The following is a 25,609-nucleotide window of genomic DNA, read 5'->3' as shown; positions in this document are numbered from 1 at the left end:
AAGAGTACCAGCTTTTGACTCAGAACACCCTTAGATACAATTTACAAGTTGTAGAATGTAACTCATTTAGTCTGTCTGACCTCAGTTTAAGTATCTGCAAAAAGGGAATAGTAATATCCACATCAGAAAAAATTATCTTGAGTGGCTAATAAGGTTAGATAACATTCTGAGAGGCAATCCATGACACCAGTTAAGAGTATAGGAACTGGGGAAGGGGGGCGGGGGGGAAGAGTATAGGAACTGAGCCAAGCTACTTCCTTCACGTCTTTGTTTCTCAGTTTCTTTATCTGGGTAGGGGGGATAAGAGTAGTAATGAGGTGAGGTATTAATATATGGAAGGTACTTAAAATAATGTTGGATTCCAGTAAGTTGACTCAAGAATCAGTATTACCACTACTGCTTCATGTGAAAATACTTAGCATGCAACTATGACTATGCAACACAGAAGTTTTGCTATCCTGAAATAGCAATAACCTCAGATATGCAGATGACACCACCCTTATGGCAGAAAGTGAAGAGGAACTAAAACGCCTCTTGATGAAATTGAAAGTGGAGAGTGAAAAAGTTGGCCTAAAGCTCAACATTCAGAAAACGAAGATAATGGCATCCGGTCCCATCACTTTATGGGAAATAGATGGGGAAACAGTGGAAACAGTATCAGACTGTATTTTTGGGGGGCTCCAAAATCACTACAGATGGTGACTGCAGCCATGGAATTAAAAGACGCTTACTCCTTGGAAGAAAAGTTATGACCAACCTAGACAGCATATTCAAAAGCAGAGACATTGCCAACAAAGGTCCATCTAGTCAAGGCTATGGTTTTTCCTGTGGTCATGTATGGATGTGAGAGTTGGACTGTGAAGAAGGCTGAGCGCCAAAGAATTGATGCTTTTGAACTGTGGTGTTGGAGAAGACTCTTGAGAGTCCCTTGGACTGCAAGGAGATCCAACCAGTCCATTCTGAAGGAGATCAGCCCTGGGATTTCTTTGGAAGGAATGATGCTAAAGCTGAAACTCCAGTCCTTTGGCCACCTCATGCAAAGAGTTGACTCATTGGAAAAGACTCTGATGCTGGGAGGGATTGAGGGCAGAAGGAGAAGGGGACAGCAGAGGACAAGATGGCTGGATGGCATCACTGACTCGATGGACGTGAGTCTGAGTGAAGTCCGGGAGTTGGTGATGGACAGGGAGGCCTGGCGTGCTGCGACTCATGGAGTCGCAAAGAGTCGGACACGACTGAGCGACTGATCTCTCTCTCTCTCTCTAAGTTGTCATTAACACCTTGTTCTTCCATTTAATTATTATGGGTTTCCCTAGTGGCTCAGATGGTAAAGAATATGCCTGCAATGCAGGAGACTCAAGTTCGATCCCTGGGTCGGGAAGAGCCCCTGGAGAAGGGAATGGCTACCCACTCCTGTATACTTACCTGGAGAATTCCATGGATAGAGGAGCCTGGTGGGCTACAGTCCACAGGGTCGCAAAGAGTCAGACATGACTGAATGGCTAACACACATTATCACCTCACAGTGGCAGCTATAGAATATCTTTGTAGGAGCTGGGAGAAATGCAGTAGGAAGAAGAGTTGTGGGATTTTTCTTGAAGCAATGTTTGCCCAGTGGTTTCAATAAGATCAAGAAACATTTATTTCCCATAGAAAACTATTGGCAAAGGCTACAGACAGGGCTAACATCCCTCAGTACTGTGGGTCATGTAGGTATCTCCAAGTAGCAGAAGGAAACAATGTTGTAATAAATTCTCAGTTACTCAACCCAGAATTTTCAGCACAACCAAATAAGAACATCTATAGGGTAATGTAATCCAATGCTCAGTATAAGACAATAATGGAAACCTAAAATGAATAAATTGATTGGGGTTTGGTCCATTAAATGTATTCAGATATGTTCATTTTACCCAAGACATTCTACCTAGAAAGTATATAAAAATGGCAATGTCTTTATTATTAATTTCAAGTTTCAAGTATTTCAATCCATAGAAAAATTCTTATGTCTCAATCTGAAGCATCCTGTTTTACCTTTATAAGAGCCTATTTAACCCTTTGAATAGAGTCCATCACACATCCAGTAATACTAATACATATACACATTTACACACACACAAACACATACCAAAATTCCATTGCCATTTCCCAGAAAGTGTAAACCTCTTTAGGAAACATTACTTTGTAATTATTTGCCTGTTTCCTCATTCAACAAAATTTTATAGCAAATCATAAAATCATACTAGGCACAAGGGAGGAAAAGCCATAAAGTCTGGCCTTATACTCTAGTGGGGAAAGCGACAAGTAAACAAATCTTAAGGACAAAATGGGATCAGTGAGGTTAGGTTAAAAAAAATTGGTACCATGAATTTAAATTGGTATAAAGTAATGATGTACTTAAATCGGTATAAAGCAACAATGTTTTTATTTACACACACACGTGTGCACACACACGTTTTATCCACTACAAAAACTTATACCAACCCAGTGGCAATGAGGACACCTAGTATTGCTCTTTTAATACCATTTGTTACAAAACAGAAAAAGAAATCCTTTAAGAAATTGCCAGCTCCAGATCTGGAACAGGAAATATACAGGATTATCCTGGCACAAGCAAGAAAGCTATCAAAGATGCTCAGGAATGCATTTAAACAAGCTTTTTTGCCAAAGATAGAACAATTGAGCATCAATATATATCATATCTACAGTACACTGAAAGTCATTCAGTATGTTTAAATCCAGGTATTCTTGATAATATTTAAACAAAAACTGATCTTCTATGGTGCTTGCTAGGCTATCAACTCATTATTTTAAAAACTGTTAAATAGAGGGAAAAATAATTAAATTTGTCTTTCCTATGTGAGCTGTACTTTAGAGTAACCAAATCTGTGACCAGTGGAAATTTATTTTTATATGTGTTAAGATAATAAATTAGGATGGTATCATCTGCATATCTGAGGTTATTGATATTTCTCCCAGCAATCCTGATTCCAGTTTGTGATTCATCCACCCCAGAATTTCATGTGGCATCTGGTCCCATCACTTAACAGCAAATAGATAGGGAAACAATGACAGATTTTATTTTCTTGGGCTCCAAAATCACTAGAAATGGTAGCTGCAGCCATGAAATTGAAAGATGCTTGCTCCTTGGAAGAAAAGTTGTGACAAAACTAAATGTATTAAAATGCAGACGCATTACTTTGCCAACAAAGGTCCATTTAGTCAAAGATATGGCTTTTCAAGTGGTCATGTATGGATGTGAGAGTTGGACCATAAAAAATGTTGAGCACTGAAGAACTGATGCTTTTGAACTGTGGTGCTGGAGAGGACTCTTGAGAGTCCCTTAGACAGCAAGGAGATCCAACCAGTCAATCTGAAAGGAAATCAACCCTGAATATTCATTGGAAGGACTGAGGCTGAAGCTGAAGCTCCAATACTTTGGCCACCTGATGTGAAGAAGCCAACTCATTGGAAAAGACCCTGATGCTGGGAAAGACTGAGGAGAAGAGGGAAACAGAGGATGAGACTGTTGGATGGAATCATCAACTCAAAGGACATGATTCTGAGCAAACTCCAGGAGATAGTGAAGGATAGGAAAGCCTGGAGTGTAACAGTCCATGTGGTCACAAAGAGTCAGACACAACTTAGCAACTGAACAACAACAACAAGATAATAAATTAAGAAGAAATAATCAAGGTTAAGTCGAAGAAGGCGATGGCACCGCACTCCAGTACTCTTGCCTGGAAAATCCCATGGATGGAGGAGCCTGGTGAGCTGCAGTCCATGGGGTCGCAAAGAGTTGGACATGACTGAGCGACTTCCCTTTCACTTTTCACTTTGGAGAAGGAAATGGCAACCCACTCCAACGTTCTTACCTGGAGAATCCCGGGAGCGGGGGAGCCTGGTGGGCTGCCATCCATGGGGTCGCACAGAGTCGGACACGACTGAACTGACTTAGCAGCAATCAAGGTTAAGTAGAGAGTATGTAGACAAAACTGTAGCTGCCAAAAGTGGATAATTGTTAAAATTGGGAGGTAGTGTGTAAAAATTACAGATTACACTATTCATTTCTTTTGTATGTGTTGAAATTTTGGTAATATGAAGTCAAGAGTAATAATATGTTCTGATTACTGTAGCTTTAGAGTAAATCTTCATGTAATGCAGTGTAAGTCTTCCAAATGCATTTTTCTTTTTTCAGGATTGTATTAGCTATTCTTACTTGGCTCCATACATACTTTAAAATCATCTAAGCTCTTTCTTAGAGCTTGGGGAAGATCCCCTGGAGGAGGTCACGGCAACCCACTCCAGTATTCTTATCTGGAGAATCTTATGGACAGAGGAGCCTGGTGGGCTGTAGTCCATGGGGTCGCACAGAGTCAGACACAAGTGATGTGACTTAGCATGTAGCACAAGTTCTTTCTTCAAGACAGGGATTTTTTTTTTTTCATTGCCTTGAATCTATAGATCAGTTTGGCTAACATTTTAGCACTGTTGAGTCTTCCTATTCATGAGCTTCTCTCCATATATTTAGTCTTCTGTGAGTTCTTTCTACAATGTCTTATAATTTGGTGTGCAGAGTCCTTGTACATCTTCTGTTATATTTATGCATATGTATTTTGTCTTTTGGGGGGCTCCAAAATCACTGCAGATGGAGATTGCAGCCATGAAATTAAAAGATGCTTACACCTTGGAAGGAAAGTTATGACTAACCTAGATAGCATATTGAAAAGCAGAGACATTACTTTGCCAACAAAGGTCCATCTAGTCAAGGCTATGGTTTTTTCCAGTAGTCACGTATGGATGTGAGAGTTGGACTGTGAAGAAAGCTGAACACCGAAGAATCGATGCTTTTGGACTGTGGTGTTGGAGAAGACTCTTGAGAGTCCCTTGGACTGCAAGGAGATCCAACCAGTCCATCCCAAAAGAGATGGGTGTTCATTGGAAGGACTGATGTTGAAACTGAAACTCCAATATTTTGGCCACCTAATGTGAAGAGCTGACTCATTGGAAAAGACCCTGATGCTGGGAAAGATGGAGGGCCAGAGGAGAAGGGAACAACAGAGGATGAGATGGTTGGATGGTATCACTGGCTCAATGGACATGGGTTTGGGTGAACTCTGGGAGTTGGTTATGGACAGGGAGGCCTGGCGTGCCGCAGTTCATGGGGTTGCAAAGAGTAGGACACCACTGAGCAACTGAACTGAACTGATTTTGTCTTATTTTTGTTATTTTAAATACTTTGAACTATTTGCTACAAATATGTAAAACTACTACTGATATTTTTATACTGGCCCTTGTATCTTTAAACTCTGACTTATCAACTTCACACCTATTTTTAGTAGTTGCTTTGTAAATTCCCTAGGATTTTACATGTAGATCCTCATATATGCACACTGTTACGTAGTGTGCAATAAAAATAGTTTGGCTTTTGCTTTTTTAGTCTTTATTTATTAACTGCTCTGGCAACTACAATATTAAATACAAAGTGGTAGAAGCAGGCCTCCTTGCCTTTCTCCAATTTTAGGAGGAAAATATTTAGTCATGTAGCATTAAGGATAGTGTTAACTTCAGTTTCAGCTGAAACTGAAGCACCAATATTTTGGCCACCTGATGCAAAGAGCTGACTCATTGGAAAAGACCTTGATGCTGGCAAAGATTGAGACCTTGATGCTGGCAGGAGAAGGAGGCAACAGAGAATGAGATGATTGGATGGCATCACCGACTCAGTGAACATCAGTTTGAGCAAACTCAGGGAGATAGTGCAGGACAGGGAAGCCTGGCATGCTGCAGACCATGGGATTGCAAAGAGTCAGGCACAACTGAGTGACTGAACAACAACAACACAGCATTATCTTTATAATATCTTTTTTAAAAAGAATATATGTCTTTGAAAGTATAAGAAATTAAGGCCTTATCATTTTAGAATAAACAATTTTATGACTGCTTCCACCATATAGAAAAGACAGAACACTTAGGTGAGAGAATAAAGGAGGACTGAAGGAGAAATGATTAATAAAAGGGAAAATAAAATGGAGGTGGAATTTGACAAAGAAATTCTGCTCTCTGAAAAATTTTATAAAAGCCTGTCCTTTCAATAATCATGACTTTATTATTTTGATGATTCATAAACAATTTTATAGATATAATACATGTACATATAATAAAACTGGAAACTAAGCAAAAACAACTTTACCCATAAAATCAATATTTGAAAAATTAATATAAAACTATTTTGGTATATTTCATTGCATTTACTTTTCCAATGAATGTACAAATGCATATGGTGTAAGCTGTATATTTATTCTAGTTTATAAAATTAAGGTTATGGATTATAGTGTTTTGTAATCTGCCACTTCAATTAACCATACATTGTAAATATGTTTATTACATAATAAAATGTCTTATAAATCAAAAAAAAAAAAAAAAGGATAGTGTTAACTATAGATTTTACATAAATGCTGTTAGAAGATTGAAGGGATTCCCTTCTACAACTATTTTCTTAGGCTTTTTTTCTTCCCCCAGGGAAAGAAGGGCAACATCTTTGTCAGCTTTTGGTCTCAGGGTTATGTCAGCATTACAAAATGAAGTGAAAAGGGTTCCCTCCTCTATTTCCTGAACGTATTACACTTTCTCTTTAATAGTTGCTTAAGGTGTTTTAAAAATAATTAATAAATTTCACAAGAGAAATCATCTGAATCTGGAATTTTCTTTGTGGAAAAGACTTTTACTATGAACTTTATTTATTTAATATATTTCTTATGTGTTTGTTTAATACATTTAGATCTATTCTGATATTCTGTTTCCTTGATATTCTATTCCATTTCCTTCCTTCTGATATTCTATATATATATATTCTATATAGTTTTGGTATATTACATTTTTTAGAGATTTTTCTATTTTATCTAAATTATTGATTTTATTGAAATGACATTATTCATAATATTTTCTCACTATCCTTTTACCACCTGGAGTATATGTAGTGAGTCCTTCTTTAAATCATGATGTATACTTCTTCTTTTTTTCTTAAACAGTTGTCTTAGGAGTCTATTAATCTATTATTACTATTTTCAAAGCAGTCACATTGAGCTCTTCTTATTTCTTTATTGTTCATCTGTTTTATATTTCTCTGATTTCTCCTTTTCTTTGTTATTCTTTTTCTTCTCCTTACTTTGCATTTGATATTCTCTTCTTTATATAGTTTTTTAAGGTGGCAGCTTAGATAATTTATTTCAATCTTTTTTATATTTTCTAATATGAAACTATAAATTTTGCTCTGAGCATTGCATCACATAAGTTTTGAGATGTTGAATTATTGCTGAGTTCAAATACTTTCTAATCTCTATTACAATTTCTTCTATAACCCATTGGTCATTTTAGAAATTCTGTTTAATGTCCAAATACATGGAGCATTTCTAAATATGTTACTGCTATTTATTTCTAGTTATTGACTCCATTATCTATAAAAATTCAATCTTTTAAAATGAGTTAAAGTTAATTTTTTAGCCCAATATATGGTCTATCTGCAAATATCATGTTTACTTGAAAAATATGTGTAGTCTGTAATTGTCAAATTTAGCATTCTACAAGTATCTGTTAGGTCAAGTTGGTCGCTAGTGTTATTCATATCTACATTCTCAATCATTTTTTTGACCTAGTTTTTCTGTCCTTTACTGAAAAGGATTGTCAGTTTGTCTATTTCTCCTTTTGGTTCTATCAATTTTTGCTCTATGTATTTTAAGTATTTATTATTTGATACATATACATTTCTGATTGCTATATATTTCTGGTAAATTGCTTCCTTTCTCATTATGAAATGTCTCTCCTTATCTCGGGCAATTCTCATTCCTTAAATATCTACTTAGCTCATATTGACATAGCCACACCACCTTCCTTGAACAATACTTACTCTTCACATGATATATTTCCTCTACATTTATTTTCAATATCTAATGGCTTTATACTATGCCATGCCTCTTTAAATATAGTTAAATCCTGTTTTTGTCATCACAAAATCTCTCCATTTTCATAAGATTATTTAGTCCATTTCCACTAATATTGTTATGATACAGTTGAAGTAAATACACCATATTACTAATACTTGATCCTTGTGCAAGTAATAGATAAATAGATAAAAAGACACGGATGAATGAACAAAAAATTGAGCAGAGATTGAACTGATAAAAGTCTTAAGGTAAAGTTGTGTGATTAAGCAAAAGGAAGAAATTCAAAGGGAAGGAAAAGCAAAATATATTAACAAATTTGGCAGAGTAATAGTCTCCGAATATGCCTATGTCCTAATCTCCAAAACCTGTAAATGTGTTCCCTTACTTGGCAAAAGGGACTTTGCAGAAGTGACTAAGGTTACAGGACTTTGAGCTGGGAAGATAATCCTGGATGATTCAGGTGGGCCTATTCTAAACACATGAGTTCTTAAGCAGATAATCTCTCAGCTACAGAACAAGATATACTGATGGAAGAAGGGTCAAAGAGGCAGGATGCTGCTGGATTTAAAGGAGAAGAAAGCGGGCCATGAGTCCAGGAATGTGAGCTGCCTCTAGAATCTGGAAAAGGCAAGGAAAAGGATTCTCCCCTACAGACTCCAAAAAGGAACACCACTCTGCCAACACTTCAATTTTCGCCCAACAGGATCTCTGGGATCTCTGACCCACAGAACTGTAGGAGAAAAATTTGTTTTAAGCCATCAAGTTTGTGGTAATTTGTTATAGCAATAATGGAAACTAATACAACTAATTAACTGTACAATATCTCTAAGTCTAAGCATTTTCTTGGAGATCTGCCATTTCTACTTCCATTATTCCTTCTGTATTTTTCTACAACTTTGTACCCTACCTGTTGGAGGAAGTCACAGATAGTACGTGACTATCTGTAGACCCTCAAGTTGAACCGAAGCAATCAGAGGCTCCTTATTCCTCCCATCCTTCAAATGTTCATTCTGCCCACTGTTTCCAAAGCAGCAGCTGTTTTCAAGGACGCACCCTTGAAAGAGCAACTTGTTATTGATATCACCTGGATGATTTATGTGCTTGAAGCTTATTAAGGTCACCGTATAAATTTTTAAGATTCTGCTAGGCAAGTGCAAAGATCTACTCATCTTGCAGCCACCCAAGCCAAGTTTAATATGTAAGTTCCCTAGTTGGTTAAAGCTGTCACCTGCATATCCAGTGTCCTGCCCCTTTCTTTGGTCTCTTCTGTCCCTCCATGTCTAGAGGCCAGGTGGTGGTGGTGATTCAGTCACTAAGTCATGCCCAACTCTTGTGACCCCATGGACTGTAGCCCACCAGGCTCCTGTATCCATGGTATTTCCCAGGCAAAAATCCTTGGAGTGGATTGCCATTTCCTCCTCCATGGGATCCTCCTGACCCAGGGATCTAACCCAATTCTCCTGCATCACAAGCAAATTCTTTACCACTGAGCCACCAGGGAAGTGTACAGGGGCCAGATTCAGATTTAATTTGGTGAACTCCCTAGCTTGTGAACCAATACTACCCTCTTTCATATAGATACTCTAGTTCTACAGTTAAAAAATATTGTCCTCTAATAATATCAGCAATAAGCATTTTTAAAAAATCCAAACAAGATGATGGTTTCATTGTTACAGACTAGATAAGCCAGGTGTGATTCCCACAGAGCCACTATAAAGTGACCAAGAGAGAAGGGTCATCCTGATCCAGTGTAATTGGCCAGCATGGATCTCATCTGTGCTACTGGGGATAGAACAGGTTTCGGTATCAGTGGATCTGATACTTGTAGAAGCATTATAGCAGCCTTCATATGTAGCCTCCTAACTGTGCTTTTGGAGAAGGCAATGGCACCCCACTCCAGTACTCTTGCCTGGAAAATCCCATGGATGGAGGACCCTGGTAGGCTGCAGTCCATGGGGTCGCTAAGGGTCGGACACGACTGAGCAACTTCACTTTCACTTTTCACTTTCATGCATTGGAGAAGGAAATGGCAACCTACTCCAGTGTTCTTGCCTGGAGAATCCCAGGGACGGGGGAGCCTGGTGGGCTGCCGTCTATGGGGTCGCACAGAGTCGGACACGACTTTAATGACTTAGCAGCAGCAGCAGCAGCAACTGTGCTTTACTCACTTGTGTAAAATTATATTGTTGTTCAGTCATTCGTGTCTGACTTTTTGAGATCCCATGGATACAGGTGACGCTAATAGGTTTCATTTAGTTCTCTCCATTTCTCAAAGGTACATACATATTTTAACTGATAAAAGTATTCCACAAACAGAAATTGCCAGGCCAAAGTCAACTAATAATAATAAACCTATAAAACCATGTAGAACTCGTGTCACTTCTTTTTAAAGATATGATTGATTGAAGTTGGTCTACAACATTGTGTCGTGTTGCTTCTTTCATACTGTTCTCTCTGTTGAGCAAACCGACACATAATGCCAAATTCTTCACTCCCTCCAAGGGCTTTTTCAGGTCAGAGTGACCTACTCAAGAGCCACTGGCTCCCCATCCTCCACTTTCATGCCTCTGTACTCTGAGCAGTCAAGATGGACCAAGATGGTACTTCTGAACATACTGAAGGATGCCATGATGGCATTCATGCTTCTGATCATCCAGGCCATGTCACGGCTACATGAATTTTTGTACCTTTTGAGCATTGCCCCCAGGTCACCTCCCATTACTTGAAGTTGATTTCAGGGAATACTGTGCACGAAAGATAGATCGTTAGCTTCAGCAGAAGACCCTGCTTCTCCAAAGCAGTGGCATTCCCAAATAACCTGACTTTGATGTTGCTGGTTCAACTCTTCTACTCTTCCAGCAAGTTATTTTGCTATAAACTGCCTTGCAGCCAAAAAAAAAAAAAACACCAATCCTGTTTGTTGTTGTCGCTGTTTGTAACACATATCAAGCCCATGTTTGTGATCCGTAAGAGGGCCTATAGCCAACTTTCACTGCTACACTGAACATCCTCTAAATTAACAATTAAACTGCACCCTTTTCCTAAGAGTTTGCCTAATAATAGATAAACTGTAGGCTCATAATGTTACCAATTATTAATCAGTAATACTCCAGCTTCCCGAACATCCTCAGACTTTACTTACCAGTTTCAGTGCCAGTTTTCAGACTGCTCCCCAAGATGTAAAAACAGCAATCTGACACTAGTCAAAGATTTCTAAAAGTCATGTTAAGGAAGAGTGCAAGTTCCTAGCTTTCCCAGGAAAGATGATATTCAGCATTTATTAGTTTTCTAAGATAAGCTTTGGTTTCAGATTAGAGGTCTTAGGAGGCTTAGACAATGGATTCTAGAATTTGGTCTGGTACAATTCCTCTAGTTTGCAGATTCTAATAAATTGGTCAGGGAAAGCCCCAGAAGCTAACATCAGGGTCACCTAAATGAAAAGGGGGATTTTTCTTTTTTTTCTCACAGATTGCATAGCCCTATTCCAGAAATAAGAGGGAGGTTCAGACCTTATTAGTGTTTATATTGAATTAAAGAAAAAGGGTTAGTAATAAACTATATGCTACTTATTTGCCTGGATCTGACAAATTGCTATAATATTCAACTTTTGTGACTCCAATAGCTTTTCTGATGCACTAAAAAAAAATAAATTGTTCCATAAAACACAAAAGCATACAGACAATCTATTGTATTAATGCAGAAAATTCTCACTCTTACCATTTATATAATGCTTCACTACCTAAGGCCTAATTTGAAAATATAAATAAACAAAAATAATGAGCAGTTCAGTTCAGTTCAGTCATTCAGTCATGTCCAACTCTTTGAGACCCCATGGATCGCAGCACACCAGGCCTCCTTGTCCATGACCAACTCCCAGAGTTTACCCAAACTCATGTCCATTGAGTTGGTGATGCCATCCAACCATGTCATCCTCTGTTGTCCCCTTCTTCTCCTGCCCCCAATCCCTCCCAGCATCAGGGTCTTTTCAAATGAGTCAGCTCTTCACATCAGGTAGCCAAAGTATTGGAGTTTCAGCTTCAACATCAGTCCTTCCGATGAATGCTTAGGACTGATCTCCTTTAGGATGGACTGGTTGTATCTCCTTGCAGTCCAAGGGACTCTCAAGAGTCTTCTCTAATGCCACAATTCAAAAGCATCAATTCTTTGGTGCTCAGCTTTCTTTATAATCCAACTCTCATATTCATACATGACCACTGGAAAAACCATAGCCTTGACTAGACGGACCTTTGTTGGCAAAGTAATGTCTCTGCTTTTGAATATGCTCTCTAGGTTGGTCATAACCTTCCTTCCAAGGAGTAAGCGTCTTTTACTTTCATGGCTGCAGTCATCATCTGCAGTGATTTTGGAGCCCAGAAAAATAAAGTCTGACACTATTTCCACTGTTTCCCCATCTATTTCCCATGAAGTGATGGGACCAGATGTCATGATCTTAGTTTTCTGAATGTCGAGCTTTAAGCCAACTTTTTCACTCTCCACTTTCACTTTCATCAAAAGGCTTTTTAGTCTTCTTCACTTTCTGCCATAAGGGTGGTGTCATCTGCATATGTGAGGTTATTGATTTTTCTCCTGGCAATCTTGATTCCAGCTTGTGCTTCATCCAGACCAGCGTTCTCATGATGTGCTCTGCATATAAGTTAAATAAGCAGGGTGACAATATACAGCCTTGACATACTCCTGTCCTGATTTGGAACCAGTTTGTTGTTCCATGTCTAGTTCTGTTACTTCCTGACCTGCATAGAGATTTCTCAAGAGGCAGGTCAGATGGTCTGGTATTCCCATCTCTCTCAGAATTTTCCACAGTTTATTGTGATCCACACAGTCAAAGGCTTTGGCATAGTCAATAAAGCATAAATAGATGTTTTTCTAGAATTCTCTTGCTTTTTTGATGATCCAGTGGATGCTGGCAATTTGATCTCTAGTTCCTCTGCCTTTTCTAAAACCAGCTTGAACATCTGGAAGTTCAAGGTTCATGTAGCTGACTGTAGCTCAGATCATGAACTCCTTATTGCCAAATTCAGACTGAAATTGAAGAAAGTGGGGGAAACCACTAGACCATTCAGGAATGACCTAAATCAAATCCCCTTATGATTATACAGTGGAAGTGTGAAATAGATTTAAGGGACTAGATCTGATAGACAGAGTGCCTGATGACCTATGGACGGAGGTTCGTGAGATATTACAGGAGACAGGGATCAAGACCATCCCCAAGAAAAAGAAATGCAAAAAAGCAAAATGGCTGTCTGAGGAGGACCTACAAATAGCTGAGAAAAGAAGAGAAGTGAAAAGCAAAGGAGAAAAGGAAAGATATACTCATTTGAATGCAGAGTTCCAAAGAATAACAAGGAGAGATAAGAAAACCTTCCTCAGTGATCAGTGCAAAGAAATAGAGGAAAACAATAGAATGGGAAAAACTAGAGATCACTTCAAGAAAATTAGAGATACTAAGGGAACATTTCATGCAAAGATGGGCACAATAAAGGACAGAAATGGTATGGACCTAACAAAAGCAGAAGATATTAAAAAGAGGTGGCAAGAATACACAGAAGAACTGTACAAAAAAGATCCTCATGATCCAGATAACCACAATGGTGTGATCACTCACCTAGAGCCAGACATCCTAGAATGTGAAGTCAAGTGGGCCTTAGGAAGCATCACTACGAACAAAGCTAGTGGAAGTGATGGAATGAGCAGTAACATCAGCTATTTGCTACAAAATGTATTCCTATCCCTTCATAATTGTTAACAAATGCAAATAAAAGGGCAGAGATTTTGATTCACTCACAGGGCAGAGGAAAAAGACCCTGTAGGTTTGTATCTCAAAGACCTGGTTTGACAGTTCAATGAGCTTTCCTACCTGAGGTTTCCTAATAATAAAAATTCAGGTTTAAAATGTATAGAATTTCATAGAATGGCCATACTATTTAGGAGACATTTATGATTAAGATGTATTATATTTATGTTGAATTTATAAAACATAATTTGGATTATGTTTGCATAATTGTTTTTTGCAATTGTTAAATCTTTTTGCAATTGTTAAATCCAATATTCAATTCAGATCAGTCACTCAGTCGTGTCCGACTCTTTGTGACCCCATTAATTGCAGCAACCAGGCCTCCCTGTCCATCACCAACTCCTGGAATTTACCCAAACTCATGTCCATCGAGTCGGTGATGCCATCCAACTATCTCATCCTCTGTTGTCCCCTTCTCCTCCTGCCCCCAATCCCTCCCAGCATCAGAGTCTTTTCCAATGAGTCGGCTCTTTGCATGAGGTGGCCAAAGGATTGGAGTTTCAGCTTCAACATCAGTCCTCCCAATGAACACCCAGGACTGATTTCCTTTAGAATGGACTGGTTGGATCTCCTTGCAGTCCAAAGGACTCTCAAGAGTCTTCTCCAACACCACAGTTCAAAAGCATCAATTCTTCGGTACTCAGCTTTCTTCACAGTCCAACTCTCACATCCATACATGACCACTGGAAAAACCATAGCCTTGACTAGACAGACCTTTGTTGGCAAAGTAATGTCTCTGCTTTTGAATATGCTATCTAGGTTAGTCATAACTTTCCTTCCAAGGAGTAAGCATCTTTTAATTTCATGGCTGCAATCACCATCTACAGTGGTTTTGGAGCCCCCAAAAATAAAGTCTGACACTATTTCCACTGTTTCCCCATATATTTCCCATGAAGTGATGGGACCAGATGCCATGATCTTAGTTTTCTGAATGTTGAGCTTTAAGCCAACTTTTTCACTCTCCTCTTTCACTTTCATCAAGAGGCTCTTTAGTTCTTCACTTTCTGCTGTAAGAGTGGTGTCATCTACATATCTGAGGTTATTTATATTTCTTCCAGCAATCTTGACTATGCCAAAGCCTTTGACTGTGTGGATCACAATAAACTGTGGAAAATTCTGAAAGAGATGGGAATACCAGACCACCTGACCTGCCTCTTGAGAAACCTATATGCAGGTCAGGAAGCAACAGTTAGAACTTGACATGACAACAGACTGGTTCCAAATAGGAAAAGGAGTACGTCAAGGCTGTATATTGTCACCCTGCTTATTTAACTTATATACAGAGCACATCATGAGAAACACTGGGCTGGAAGAAGCACAAGTTGGATTCCAGTATTGCCCTCTACAATAATAGTTGGCCAATTGTTAGCATAATAAAATTTAATCATGTTTTGGAAAACAACTCTATATTCTCATATAAGACCAACCCTGAATGTAAGATCATCCTTTATATTTCTAACGTGTGTGTGTGTGTACTCACTCAGTCATGTCTGCCTCTTTGTAACCCTATGGACTATAGCCCACCAGGTTCCTCTGTTCAGGGGATTCTCCAGGCAAGAATACTGGAGTGGGTTGCCACTCCCTTCTCCAAGGGATCTTCCCAACTCAAGGATCAAACCCGGGTCTCTTGCACTTCTGGCAGATTCTTTACTGTATACCAAAATCATTTGGGACCAAGTTTTATACATATATGGGCTTCCCTTGTGGCTCAGCTAGTAAAGAATCTGCCTGCAATGTGGGAGACCTGGGTTCGATCCCTGTGTTGGGAATAACCCTTGGAGAAGGGAAAGGTTACCCACTCCAGTATTCTGGCCTAAAGAATTTCATACACAGTATAGTCCATGGGTAGCAAAGAGTTGGACATAACTGAGTGACTTTCATTTTATACCTATATATATATTATATGAAACTTTTAGGGATATAAATGAAATTGTCAAATGTTTACTTATTTCACTTATAATTTAGATATACTTTCATATTTAACTTGCCTATATGAAATACACTAATGGGACAGTTACTTCATTCATTCATGCAAAATATCACATACCTTACAAAGTAAGTTTATTTAAAGTTTTCACATGTGTCTTTAATTAACATCAGTTTATTGGTTAACACCAGGACTTCCCTGGTGGCTCGGACAGTAAAACATCTGCCCACAATGCGGGAGACCCGGGTTCGATCCCTGGGTCGGGCAGATCCCTGGAGAAGGAAATGGCAACCCACTCCAGTATCCTTGCCTGGAGAATCCCATGGAGGGAGGAGCCTGGTAGGCTACAGTCTACAGGGGTCGCAAAGAGTCGGACACGACTGAGCTACTTCACTTTCATTTTCACTTTCAGGGCCATGGCATGAGTCCTCTGACCCAGCTCTCCAGTGTACTCTCTCCATTTACTTCTGTCTGGGTCTGTGAGATACAGGCCTATTTCAATGCATATAAAATACTGATGTTCGCTGCTTTATCCAAAGCATCTATTCACACTGAGACTGATTATTTCCCCTGTGAGTGTATATTCTTGATTTTTATGCTAAATTGCTATGTTTATTTAACAACATCCAACACTTGCATTTTTAATGTTTCATGAAATTATCACCAAATCTGTGTTAAATTTCTTTGTCCTCTTTTGGGACTATTGATTGAAGGAGTTTCAGGCTAACATGTGTCTTCCACAAATAATCACTTATGTCCAAAGTGCAAGAACTAAGAAAACACCACAAAAGATGAAAGAACTTGATTATAAAGTCTCTCTCTTTCCCTCCTCTCCCTCTCTCTCCCTTCCTCCCTGTTTTCATGTGTATAAAACATCTCATCCTTGTCTGTGTGTATATAGGGGTAGTAATATCATCAGTTTTTCTAAACTAATTTACAGTTCTTTAGTATATTCAGCTTTTCTAAGGTCCTTATTGGTAGGGCCAAATGGCAAGCCAGAATCGTTATCAGGGACTATATCGACTGCAAAATTCAGAGGAATAAAGAAAAAATACTGCATTCAGCTGTGGATTCAGCTTGTTAAAAAGTGAAGAGGACCAATGAAAACCACAGATAATCCTCAAACCTCATTTCAGCCATTAGTTTCAATCTTGTCCCCGGCTGCTTCTTTGACCAAAATTGCTGACAAGGAGTGAAGCGGGGCTGACTAGGACTTCTTGTCCTGCACACTTCTGGTAGCGGTGCTAATGACAGCGGTATGGCCACAAGGCAGCTTACCCAAAGGAGAGAAGAGGCAGAAGAGTCAGGAAATCCTCCAGCTAAATGATAAGCCACTGATAATACCAGCTTCTGTCATCTATCCAGAGGCAGCAACCCTATCTTTCTACTCATAAATACTAAATAATTAGAAAGACTTGGCATAAATGATGGGGTTTGGCTATTTTGTATTCAATTATTATCACTTGCCTTAAAAGGTTTTATTTAATTTGTCTTCTAGCAGAATGTATAGCAAGGTAGGTATCAATTGTTCACTTACATTACCAATTAATAGTGCAATAGAATGATCTGCTAACCAAAGACATTTTGTTCCTGTTGAAACTGTCTGAGCTAGCATAGATTTAATATCCTACTGAGCTTGCTTTATGCTTATTTGGAGGATATGCTGCATCCAAGCTGTGTTTATTATATATATATGGTGCCTGCATTATCAGGATTTATAGCAGACATCAAGAGATAAAAATTAAAGACTGTAACATATCCATTCAGATTATAGTGCTTCAACAAAATTCAGCATAATTATGAAATTTATTAAGCAACTGAAAAAATACAGATGTACTGATAAAATTTGAGTTTTCTTCAAAATAAACCCAAGTTCCACACAATTCCATTCCTACCCCCTGTTAAAGTATTCTTAACCTGAAATTTAAATTTCCTTTAACAGAGTATTCCAGGCTTCAAAAACCCTAAAATACACTGAAATGTTTTCTTTCAATGACCAAAAGCTTGAATATGGATAATGCCAGGAATATGTAAACCCCCAAAACAACATCACTCAGTGAGCTCATGGAAAATCAAAAGTGAAACTGATTAGAAACAGGCAAAGTATAAAAGAAACCAACCAATTTAGTTTCATTACTCAAGCTGAGTGAAATGCAAAACATAAACAATGTAAGGAGATGCATGTCCTTTGTATTTTAGCAATTCTCAGATTTTTAATGATTCTGGGTTTTGTGGTACCTTGGAAGAAATCTTTTAATGTAAGATTCATCTTGACTTGGATGTCCATAACAATGGTACTGCTTAGAATAGTCCAATTAAAGTTTTCACATTTGGTAAGTTTGCATTATATAAAAGGCACACAATGGAAGATGGATCATTATCACTTTTCTTTCTTGAAACCAAAGTAGCGAATGTTCCATGGCACCAAAATTGCCCCCCTGACCCCTGAAAAAGCCCCAAACTTCTGAATATCAACCAAGTTAATTAAGTCCACATGGGGAGACAGGAACTCTGGGTACTTCTTACTTCTTAAAAGAAAATACATTGATTATAATCCACATATGTTAGCTTCTTTTATTTTTATGTTTGTCCAACTATTTTTAACTATGTAAGTATTTGTTTTTATTGTCACACCCTCCAGATTGTACATTGCGTAAGCTGAAGGACTATGTCTGCTTTTAATTTTTTTCACTATTATATACCCAAATGCCTAGATCTCATGGTTAAAATATGGCAGAAAACTAAACTAGTATTAGCCTTGATTTATCTAAATATTGTTTCAGTTCCTCACATCTCCTGGCCAAATCAGCTTAGCAGTTAATTCACTAATGATATACTTCATCTCCAACATCATCATCATTCGCAAAATTCCCTTTAGAATCTAAAACCTCCTTCTGTCTATCATGCAGCCCAGGATTTCTGGAAAGGGAGACCCATGTAGGACAGGTCATATGAAAAAGTCCATAATTTTGCATATAAGCCATGCACAAGAATCAGCTTTGAAAGGTGCAAGTTGCTTCTGAGGTAGCTGCCCTCCAAGGCAGCTGTGATATCCCCGGATATCACTTTACCACAGCCACCAGTTCTCTACAAATAACCTCCCCATTACCAAATAAAATGTTAATTGGGGGTAAATCAATTTCACCATCTCATTTCACACATGAGTAATTTAAGTCAGGAAGAAATCTGGAGGACTTTCTTCACAACACTAAAGACCACCCATGACACCCATGACCCATGAATCTCAGACCACTCACTGTTCAACTCACAGAGGACGTTTCTGAAAAATCTTAATCATGTCTGTCCCTCCTGCCTACAGTGATCCTCCAACTTAAGAAACTCACAAAATATCATGGAACCACTGAAGATCCAGCAGTAATACATAAAAAAAGAAAAAGTATTCTGATCAGTTAGTGAACAGAAAATTCCACTTAACAAAGGGGTTTAATGGTATATGCTGTGTTCCAGACACTGCTTTAGTACATTGTGTCACAAAATACCTCTTCAGCTGAGACTTCTACTCCTTTCTATCTCCAAGAACCAACTGCCAGACCAGAAACAGCACTAATTGGTGATAAATAGGATTGTAAGAAAGAACAAAAGTTGAAATACAATGTCTTTGGAAACTGCTTCTAGATCTCTTCATTTTATGACTAGATTAGCATACTTTTATCAGATAGCTGTGAATACTACAACAAATATTTAGTAATTATGGTTTCAAAATTGTCTTGCCTGTCATATTAAAACTCACAAAGTTCAAGGCTTACCTACATAAAGATGTTGTCTGAAAAGGAAAAATTAGATGACATAGATAAAAACCTTTTAAAACTTTATGTTGCTACCCTTTGAAAACCTCGTATCTCCTCTTAAAAAATATTTAATGATACTTAAAGCCAGAGGTTTTTGCTGTAACTGCTACTTTATAGGCTGCCTTTGTGTTAAATAGCATGCTTTAAGAGTGATGTAACAATTGGATTTTGACTCCACTTATGGGGTCAGTCTCAGACTAGAAACTGGTTTTCCTCTGGGGAGGGACGTTCCAACATGCCTCTTACTTTGTACAGACTTCATTGTAATCTACTTCAAGGAGCCACATTGTCTGGCAAAAGTTGAAGGAAATGTCTGTGTCTGACTTCATTATCACCCTACCTCCGGTAGGAGTGTTAAAAAAGTGGACTCCCCAAATTGGGGTTGTAGTTATACTTGAATCGCAGCCCACTGATAAAATATCATCAGTTTGCTTCCTCCTTCATTCTAACCTGGGACGGTGTCATCTAAGAAGGTTCTGGGGGGTGGCGGGGGGTGGAAATAACGTATGGACGGAAAGTTGTTGGAAAAAGTAGATTCCAGACCCTGCAGAGAAATACTGAACTGGATATCAAATAACATGGTGTGTGGCAGTGTGGATTAGCACTCTTTGAGGTCCCCAGATCTCAATCAGTTGGGATAAAGGGTGTCAAGTTAGCACCCGTCAGACCAAAGCAGAGTGTAAGACAGAGACAGTAGTTTCTTAGGGGTAAAGGAAGAGAATGTGTAAAAATTCTCAGGTATAATTTTAATGGCAAAGAAGAGAGAGGGGAAAAAATATCCCATGATATTTACCAGAATTATGATTTAAAATGCAAGCAACACATATTTGCCAATGTGCACATGTTTCTCACATGTGGAAAAACAGCAACATATCTGTTCAATAAAACATTCACAATATTAAATTATGGGGCTTCCCTGCTTTTAATTCAAAGAAATTATGTAAATCTGCTAGGGCTGCCATAATAAAAGGCCACAGAATGGGTGGCTTAAACTACAGAAATTTATTTCTCACAGTTCTGGAGGCTAAAAGCCCAAGATCAAGGCTTTGGCAGATTTGGTTTCTCCTCAGGCCTCGCTCCTTGGTTAATAGATGGCTGCCTTCCCACTGTGGCCTTACACGGCCTTTTCCCTGTGTGCAAGCCCCTGGGGTCTCTCCCTCTTCTCGTAAGAACACCAATTACAGCGCATTAAAGCCCTACCCTAACTGCTTCATTTTAACTTAGTCACATCTTTAAAGTCTTTACCTTCAAATAGGGTTACACATTGAGGTGCTGGATTTGAGATTTCAAAACTGAATTTTGTGGGGGATAGGGGTGGGTGGGAAGGAGACACAGTTCAATGCATAATTGAAATGTTTAGGACAAAATATAAATTTCAGCTTTAAATTAAGATCCTTTTTTGTAGTTACCCAGGATACTAAATGGATGCATTTTAAACATTCATTCAGCAAATGTTTATTGAGCATCTACTATTCAAAAGGCATGCCATCAGGTTCTACGCTGGATATAAAATGAGTAAGAACAAACAGTCCCTTGCTGTACAAATGTTTATAATCTATCTTAACTAGGGGACACCCCCCCCCCCAACATGAGTAGTTCTGTGATCAGTCTAACGAGCCTGTGTCACATTCATCAGAGGCTTTCTCCAGGTCACAAATGCTGCTCAATTAGGAGGAAAGAAGAGCTTCTCCAACTAAGTATTTTGTAGTTCATAAAGGAAACTCTTCGTGAACTACAAATGTAGTTTAATCTTTCAGGAAACTTGGCCCTATTTCATCATTTTGCTTAGAGCTGAACATTTAATCATTCATTTAAGTATTCTTTTTGTTGAACATTTATTGCATAACTACTATGTTCTAGGCACTGTACTTTTTAATGACGCCAATGCCATAAGTAACAAGTAAGTAAAATGCAAATACAGAGCAGTGGCACTGCACTAAAAACCCTCTGTGCTCTGCCTACTCATCCTTTTTTCCCCACAACCCCTGATGCTTTCCCCAGATCCCTTTCCTATCTCCATAGTTTTATCATTTTCCAAATGCCATATAATTGGGATCATATGGTTTCTAGCATTTGTAGATTACTCTCTTTAACTCAGTCATTTTCACTGTGTTAGTCACTCAATTGTGTCTGACTCTGCAACCCCATGGACTGTAGCCCACCCGACTCCTCTGTCCATGGGATTCTCCAGGCAAGAATACTGGAGTGGGTTGCCATTCCCTTTAACTTAATAGTATGCCTTTAAGTTTCCTCCATGCCTTTCCATAGCTTAATAGATGATTTCATCACTGAATAATATTCCATTGTCTGGATGCACCACAGTGTCTTTATCTACTAAAGATAGTTTGTACTAGCTAACTACTAAAAACCATCTTGGTTGCTTCCAACTTTGGTAATAAAGTTGCTATAAACATTTTTGTGCAGGTTTTTGTGAAGATGTTAAGTATTCAGCTCCCGTGAACAAACACCAAGGAGCCAAAGCGATGAATCATACAATAAGAGTATATTCCATTTTTGTAAGAACTTACCAAATTATCTTCTAAAGTGGCTTACCATTTTGTATTTCCACCAACAACATGAGAGTCCTGTGGTTCCACATCCTCACCAGTATCTAGTGTTATCAGTGTTTTGGATTTTGGCCATTCTAATAGGTGTACAAAAGTACTTTATTGCTGTTGTAATTTGTAATTCCCTAAAGACATATTATGTTGAACATCATTTTAATAGGCTTCTTCTCAATGTGCATATCTTCTTTGATGAAGTGTCTTTTCAGATATTATTCCCTTTTTAAAATCAGTTTGTTCATTGTCTTATTGCTGAGTTTTAGTGGTCTTTATATATTTGTAGATAACAGTCCTTTAACAGCTATGTTTTTTCAAATATTTTCCCCCAGTCTGTGCCTTATTCGTTTGACAGCATCTTTTTCAGTGCAGAAATTTTTAATTTTTAATGAAGTCTAGCTTATCAATTATTTCTTTCATGAATTGTGTCTTTGGTGTGTGTGCAAATCAGTGCAAAGTAAATGAAAGTGCAAGTCACTCAATCGTGTCTGACTCTCTGTGACCCCATGGTCTCTACAGTCCATGGAATTCTCCAGGCCAGAATACTGGAGTGGGTAGTCTTTCCCTTCTCCATCGGGTCTTTCCAACCCAGGGATCAAACCCAGGTCTCCCACATTGCAGGCAGATTCTCTACCAAGGGAAGCCCAAGAATATTGGAGTGAGTAGCCTATTCCGTCTCCAGTGGATCTTCTCAACCCAGGAATCGAACTGGTGTTGCAGGCAGATTCTTTACCAACTGACCTATGATGGAAGCACTGATAGCTCATATGAATTTGTACAATGCCCAATGTCATAAAGGTTTTTCCCTCTGTTGTCTTCTAGGAGTTTTATGGTTTTGCATTTTACTCTTAGGTCTATAAACCATTTTGAGTTAAATTTCTGAAGGGTGTAAACTCTGTATTTAAATTCTTTTTTTGCATGTGTACATATAGTTGTTCCAGAACCATTTGTTGAAAAGACTGTCTTTGCTCCATTGTATTGTCTTCACTCTTGTCAAAGATTAGTTGACTATATTATGTGAGTCTATTTCTGGGTTTTCTATTCTGTTCCACTGATTTGTCTATTTTTTCTTCATTACTACCATATTCTCTTGATTGCTGTAGGTTTATAGCAAGTATTGAAGTTGAGTAGTGTCAGTTTTCTGACTTTGTTCATCTTCAATATTTTTGGCTATTCTGGGTCTTTTGACTCTCAGTATAAACTTTAGAATCAGTTTGTTGGTATCCACAAAATAACTTGCTAGGATTTTGATTGGAATTGCATTGAATCTACACATCGAGTTTGGAAGAACTGATTTTTGGACAATATTGAGTTTTTCTGTCCATGAACATGAAATGTCTATTTCTTAGTTCTTTGGTTGCTTTCATCAGAGTTTTATAGTTTCTCTCATATAGATCTTACACATGTTTTCTTAAATTTATTTTAATTACATTACATCTAATGTAAATGGTATTGGGTTTTTAATTTCCAGTGTCACTTGCTTCCCTGGTGTCTCAGATGGTAAAGAATCTACCTGCAATGCAGGAAATCTAGGTTCAAACCCTGGGTTGGGAAGAGAAGGGAATGGCAACCCACTCCAGTATTCTTCCCTGGAGAATTCCATGGACAGAGGAGCTTGGTGGGCTGCAGTCTATGGGGTCACAAAGAGTCTGACATGACTGAGCAGTCACTAAGCACAGCACAGCACACGGTTGGTATAAACAAACTGCAGAGATTTCCTGGAGTTTCCCCTCAGTCCTCCAGGCCTGTCCTCTGGCTTCATATGGCCTCACATGCCTATGTTTTATGAAACAGAGGAGAATTTTTTTCTGCTCCAATCTTATCACTACCTGAAACTTTATGCTACACAAAAGACACAGTACAGGGAAAGTGTAAAAACTATTATAAACCTTTCTCAGTTTCTAATATATAAAATTTCTGTATTTTAGCAGGGGTTAGAAAGATTGACACAAGTGTGTTGCTGTCACTCATTCATTTCCAAAATACTGTCTGCCTTAAAAATAAATAAATCAATGTATATGAGATTTCAACACAATCTTTGTGACATTTGTTAAGTCTCAGAAAGGACTTGCAAATAAAATGATAGCATAACCAACTTCTTTTGCTTTTGGTATAAGTTCTCATTCACTACAAAAATACAAATATTTTTAGAAACAGGAGGATATTAAGGCAAGGACAAGCCGGGTACAAACTTATCACAACATTTTTAAAAAATATCTTTAAAGTCATCAGAGAGATTTCTATTTACAAAAGGATGGAATAGAGATCATTTCCCCTATTTTTCCGGTTGCCTTCAACTAAAACCTTTAGACGACATATTGAAGAAGAAGAAGACAACAATGACAACAAACTGGCATGGGATGTAAGACCCAAAAAACAGCACATTAATTAATTACCTGAGTTCTTTCGCCTCATATGTCTCATTCTAGGAGCTAAAAAACTGGAAAGCTGAAAATGTCAACTGGTCCAAGCTAACAAACAAAAAATTTCTAACAAAGCCTGCTCTCTCCAGCAAGAAGACCAGGAATGGGGCAGTCTAGTAAGATAGAAAAGTTTGACAAATGTTTTACTCTTGCCAAACACTACTGGAAAAAACTATGGCCTCACTCCTAACCACACTGGCAAAGACTGAGTGGGCAACCTAGATTTCTACTCTGCCAGGCTACCAACACCTGCCAGGATGGTATCTGAGAAGATCATGCAGAGAGTCAGTCTTTTATCTCCACTGAACAAACATGTTGTTGTTGTTCAGTCACTAAGTCATGTCCAGCTCTTTGTGATCCCATGGACTGCAGCATGCCAGGCTTCCCTGTCCTTCACTATCTTCCAGAGTTTGTGCAAACTCATGTCCAGTGAGTTGGTGATGTTATCCAACATCTCATCCTCAGTCGCCCCCTTCTCCTCCATATGAGATCCTTCAAATGGATACCATTTGGACACCCAGAACCTACAATCACTTCCATTCAGCAGTAAAGAAGTGCTTATTGCCATCCTTCTGAAGTAGAGCCAGAGGAAGTCTAATGAAGAATAAGAACTGTTACCACGAAACAGTTGTAACAAGACCATTTCCCAGCAGTATCAGTGGAGGGCTAGTGAGGAGCTGGAAACCTCTCTCCTAGCCAGCAATAATGAGGAGCCCCTTCCCAACATGTGTGTCAACAGAGGCTGAGTGAGGAACATGGACTTCTATTCCCATTTGCCAGTAGTGGGGCAATAGCTTCCATCTCCTATGTCATAGTGGTAATTGAAGAAGCCAGCTAAACCAGAAGGTGTAAGTCAATTTCACAGTGCTATAACATAATATCCAAAATATCCAGGTTTTAAAAAGGTTTAAAAATCAGTTACTAAGCACCAGAAAAAAATCAACTTGAATAAAAAAGATAATCAATAGTTGCAAGTATAGAGATAACAGAAATACTAAAATTATCTGACAAAGACATTTAAATCAGCGATCATATAAATGCTTCAGTAAACAACCATAAACACATGTGAAACAACTGAAAAGGAGAAAGTCTCAGCAAAGAAATAGACACTTTCAGCAAAGAATGTAAAATATAATA

At 38.4% G+C, this 25,609-nt stretch overlaps 1 long non-coding RNA gene across 3 annotated transcripts in view; it reads right to left on the bottom strand.

The window, feature by feature from the left end:
• The window catches only part of LOC112587869, a 224,504-nt gene that overhangs the window by 43,992 nt on the left and 154,903 nt on the right, over nt 1-25,609 (bottom strand). The window contains exon 4 of one of the 3 annotated variants that reach the window (XR_006542896.2): nt 3,873-3,998. The exons of the other annotated variants lie outside the window; for them this stretch is intronic. This is a non-coding gene — a long non-coding RNA (uncharacterized LOC112587869). The remainder of the gene's footprint in view (nt 1-3,872; nt 3,999-25,609) is intronic. 3 annotated transcript variants of the gene reach the window in all.

The sequence above is a fragment of the Bubalus bubalis genome, chromosome 11, assembly GCF_019923935.1.
Source record: "Bubalus bubalis isolate 160015118507 breed Murrah chromosome 11, NDDB_SH_1, whole genome shotgun sequence".
NCBI lineage: Eukaryota > Metazoa > Chordata > Mammalia > Artiodactyla > Bovidae > Bubalus > Bubalus bubalis.
This window is presented reverse-complemented; position numbering and strand designations above follow the sequence as displayed.